Source organism: Gorilla gorilla, chromosome 23 (assembly GCF_029281585.2).
Source record: "Gorilla gorilla gorilla isolate KB3781 chromosome 23, NHGRI_mGorGor1-v2.1_pri, whole genome shotgun sequence".
NCBI lineage: Eukaryota > Metazoa > Chordata > Mammalia > Primates > Hominidae > Gorilla > Gorilla gorilla.
In genome coordinates this window covers 21105663-21110916 of record NC_086018.1, presented here as the reverse complement: position 1 = coordinate 21110916, position 5254 = coordinate 21105663, and positions in this window count along the sequence as shown.

Sequence of the window (5254 nt, the reverse complement as noted above, 5' to 3'; positions counted from 1 at the left end):
TTCAGGTGCAGAGGTGGCTGATCAGGTCTGACCCAATGAGGGGCTCAGGGTTTCCACTCAATGACATCGATGGCGATCTGGGTCACCTTCTATAAGGCCTCGCCCTCATAAGCCTTGCTGTCAGAGTCCTCCTCCAGGACACGGAAGGTGTGCATGTGGGCCTGCAGGACCTTGCAGCCCTCAGGGGCCTCTGGCAACATGGTGAGGGCCTTCGTGGCCTTCAGGCACACCCTGCCTATGGGTGAGTGTAGCAGCTTCAGGAGCAGGCTGATGGCTTGTGCGTCCAGGGCCACATACTTCTTGGCAGGCCACGAACACAGGGAATTTCTAACAGCCTGTGGGGGCCTCTTCTCACCCCCTCTCACCCTAGCCCTCTTTTGACCCTGGTGCCTGCAGAGTCTCAAAGGGAGGTGCCACCCTGTCCTGCTGCTGCAGAGATTCCCTGATTCATTCATGCAGCGAGATGCTGAGGCAAGAGCTGGGTTTCCCCACCTCAGCACTCTTTTGGGCCAGGTAATTCTCAACTTGGGGCCAAAGCTCCCCTGCTGTGACCTTTGGGTCTGGAGCAGCAAACAGAGCAAAGCCTTGTCCTCAGGAGCTCCCCTTGGGGATGACACAGAAAGTGATGGCAAGAATGGTGGTCACAGTGGACACAGGAGGATGCGGGGAGGCTGGGGAGGCTGCAGTTTCAGAGAGAAAGTTCTCTCCTGGAAAGCCACTCTCCTGATCCCATGGAAAGGGACCTCTGTGCAAACCTAAGAAGGATGGGGCTGGGATGGGGCCTGGGAACATGCATTTCCACAGACCACCCAGGGTCTGGTTCAGGGGCCACACTTGGAGAAATACTCACCCGAGCCTCTAATGAGACTCTCAGAAGAAAGAGAAGCCTGGACTTAGGGAAGGCAAGAGGCCCCCCCATCCTCCCGCCAGCAAGGGGACATGGCCACCGCCAAGGCAGGGACTCTGGGGGTCAGTGACTGGCCCATCCTCACAATGAGGGTCCCAGTGTGGGAACACTCCCCAACCACTGCAAGCTGTGAGTCTTTGTGCTCCCCCAGTTTTGAGGCCAGGATGTAGACTGTGATCCTATGTGACCTGGGGTGAGAGACAATGTTCCTCCATTTCCTCACCTGTGAAGGCAGACATCGGCTCCCTGGAGGGTTGTCTAAATGTGAGGTTTGGAGACAATGCCTGGCACGCAGGAGCCACTCAGTGACCGCTGGGTGTCAGGATCGTCACCAGTGCTTCTCCTGTTCTCGCCTTCCTCATGGGGAGGAGGTGTCAGACCCTCTCCTGCATCCTCCTGCAGGCAGGGGACAGCGGGTCCAGGACAAGCTCCCGGAGCTGCTCCTCCCTCTGCAGCTTCCACATCAGTGAGCGGATCAGACCCTTGCTGATGATATCGTGGGCCCCTGCACAACAGGAAAGGGCACTGAGGGTGGACCGGCCGCACCCGCTCCCATGCTGGTTGGCCTGCAGGGCGCAGGAAGGATTTTGCAGAGCAACTTGGTGGGTTTGACAGGAGAACTTGTAAGTTCCCTGTCACCCCACGAAGCTGCCTGGCCAGGGGCCTGAGAAGCCAGCAGGAGGCTGTGGGTGACAGCCATGTCAGGGGCTGAGTGAGAGGGCAGGCGCAGAGGACCCAGGGAGGGCCAGCCTTTGGTCGCTGGCATCTCAGGGGGCATCTGCCGTAGCAGGGCACAGTGGCCTGAGAGGCAGCAGCCAGCCCTGGGAGATCCCGCACCTCACTGCTGTGGGGTCCAGGCACACCAGGAGACCCTCTGCTCTTCCCTACCACTGCCCCAGAGTAGGGGAGCCAAGAAAGCCCCCGCTTCCCACCTGAAATATTTCAAAGGAGTTGGAGACTCACGCCTGGTCAGAGCAGCCCTTGAGAAGAGCTTGGGTTTGACTCTGAGATGGAAGACCTAGAGTGGAGGCCAGTGTCTCACACACCAAAAAGAGCTGCGCCCCAACTGATGCCAACGGGAAGCCATAGGGTCTGGCCAAGGGGTCTTGAAGGGACCTGGGGCTCTATGGGAAGGGGGCATCACATGGCACAGCTGGGGTGCAGGTACTGGGAGAAGTACAATGAGGCAAGGCTCCCCCATAAACAGGCCCCATCTGGCTCCTCCCAGCTGGAGCTGGAAGCCTGGGAGGGAAGTTGTCGGTACAGCCCCAAAAGCCTGTGGGGCAGGTAAGGGGTGAGAGATTTTATGGAATATGGAGGAGACAAGCCAGAGGGTTGAGGAGGAACATCAACCCCTAGAGGGGCCTGGGCAGACACTAGCTTTCACTAAAGGGTTGCTATTTTGTCCATCATGAACTTGTTTGAATTATTTTTTTTTTTTTGAGGTGGGGTCTCACTCAAAAAAAATTTTTTTTTTTTGAGGCTGGAGTGCAGTAGCCTGAACTCAGCTCGCTGTAACCTTTGCCACCCAGGTTCAAGCGATTCTCCTACCTCAGCCTCCCAAGTAGCTGGGCTCACAGGTGCACACAATGGCTGGCTAATTTTTTTATTGTAAAGATGGCATTTCGCCATGTTGGCCAGGCTGATCTCGAACTCCTGACCTCAAGTGATCCACCCACCCCGGCCTCCCAAAGTGCTGGGATTACAGGCATGAGCCCATAATTAACCTGTGCCCGGCCTAATTTTTATTTTTAAATATCATATTAAAATATTTATCTTGATTCGTGAGATTTCTGGCCCCTGTTAAATATGGCACCAAGGCCAGCATCTCACTGGCCTCCCCCCACTCCTCTGGATAGGGCAGGAATGGAGGCAGGGGCGGGAATGGAGGCAGGGGTGGGAATGGAGGTAGGGGTGGGAATGGAGGCAGGGGTGGGAATGGAGGCAGGGGCAGGATGTCCACAGAGGATGGTGGCCGCTGTCCCCACAGGGCACCCAGGCTCCTCCTTTCTCCCTTCCTCTCCCCCTCCTCCTCCCACTACGTATGTGCTGCCTCCACACCCTTTCCCCCACTGGGGAGGGGCCACCTCCCTGAGCACCAGGTGGTGGGCTCCAGCTGATGTTGTGGGGGCCTTCCCTGGGGTCTGTGGGTCACTAGACCTCAGCCAGAGTCACCTCCTAGGACTGACCCCTAGGAAAGCCAAGACCACACGGTGCTGGTGCCTCTGAGGGAAAGGCCCTGGGGAGGGCCTGTTGGGGGGACATGGTGCAGCCCCTCTCCTTGTGTGGCCCCAGTCCTTGCCCTCTGTGTGTGGTGGGAGGTCCCCAGACAAAGCACTGAGCATCTGGGTTCATTTACAACCTTCTGGGTCACAATGGCCTGTTCATCACTGGTGAACTTTATACCCCAGGTGATAATCATTTCAGGGACAGAACCTCCATCTCGGTGGCCTCATAGGCAGGTCCTGCTGTGATCCCCATTGTACAAATAGGGATAGAGGCCAGAGAGGTGAGGCGACCCGCCCAACTCACTCAGCTCATATCGCAGAGCTGGCAGAGTTCATGAGTACCTTGGACAATTGCACCAAATGCAATGGACTGGGACAACTAGATCAAGATGTCATTTCACAGAAATAAAGGGAAGGCCATGTACTTTATTCCAAATATCAACTCTGAGAGGAACCAGGTAATAAAGATAGTGTCAGCTTAGCAGCTCTAGTGATTGAGAAAGTCATAGGGCTTTAGCTAGTCCAACTCCAGCTCTTCCCTGTCCCTGTCCCCTGAGCTGATGGAGCTGACGTGTGCACCTCTGCAGCCTCAGTTTCCCCTTATGCAAAGTGAGGTTTCTGATTGGTGAGGGCCTTGCAGCCTGATGCCCACCCCTGCAGTGGCCGTGGTGAGGGCTTCCACGAGGAAAGCTGACCCTGTGCAACACCAGCAGTCCAGCAGTCCCTCTGTCAGGGGAGGGTTAAAACTACTGGGTGCCAGGCTGGGACCAGGGTCTCAGTGTCCTGCAGGGACTTCTAGGCAAGGAGTCCCCATCAGCGTCAGGCTTTGTGCCAGGGCTGAGGTCCTGGAGGAACCAGACTTACCCCAACTCAAGCACACAAAATGAGGGTGTCGTGTGAGGTGACAGCCATATGCAGTGTGATGCTTGCAGGACAGAGACTGGGACAGGGAAAGCCTGAGGGGTCTCCACAGAGGATGAGTGACAGGTGCAGGGGACACCTGGCAGGGGACTCCCAGGCATAGAGCCTCGAGAAGCTCCAGGCGGCCCACAGGGCTGGACCAAGTGAGTCCTGGGGCCAAGGTGGTCTGAGAACAGGCTAGACAGGTGCCAGGCCCAGACCCAGAGAACTCATTCCTGGAGGACAGACTCATCTGGGGAGTCCTGGAGGCTGTTTGCAGGGAATTGACGAGGCCAGAGTTGGATGGGTGGGCAGGGGTGCAAATCCAGAACTAGAGACACCCCATGGAGGGTATTGTGGTGACCCAGGCAGTTTGACTGATATGAGGACAGATTCAGGAGAAGGGGGAACAGGAGAGGGAGGAACAAGGACAGCCCTGGGCTTTTTTGATGAACAGTTAAGAGAACACTGTGATCATGTCAGCACATCCTGTATTTTAAACAAAATGCCCAAGGGAAGTGGTGGTCTGCAAAGCATACCCAGAAGGCAGCAAGGGCTTGGCTTGGTCTCCCCCAAGGCCATCCACTCATCGTCTTGCTCATAAAGGCTTACTAGGGGCCAGGCTGGGGGACACAGGGAGGGTGGGCCAAACGGAAGGGGACTGTCCAGTCAGGAGGACAGATCATGGCCCATTTTTGGAGTAATAAAGGGGGAGGGGGTCCCCCTCTGCAGTGGGGGGATGCCAATACTGGTCTCACAGATCAAGCAGCACTGGCTGGTGATGGGCGCCCCTCAAAGGCAGCAGTGCCAGTGGAGAGGAGACCAAGGGCTATGGCGGGGAGCTCCTGGGGGACATGGAGGGAGAGGCTGACAGACCACAGGGTCCTTGTGGCCCGCCTTTATCCTCAGATCCAGGAGGAGTCTTTGGAGGGATTTGGGTAGGAGACTGATCATCAGATTTGTGTGCTTCTGATGAGAGGCTGGTGTAGAGCAGATTAGAGGAGGGAGGCCCAGGGCGGAGAGTGGGGTTAGCCAGGTCCGGGGGAGGTGAGGTACCTGGAGGAGGCACAGGTTTAAGCCACCCAGGGGCCCAGATTGCTGTGAAATGGGAGAGTGAAGCTGAATTGGGGGCACCAGAGGCTGATGGGGAGTAGCAGGCATTCTCGGGGGCTGCCTGAGGGAGACTGGATTTCAGAAACATGTATGAAAAATCATAAAA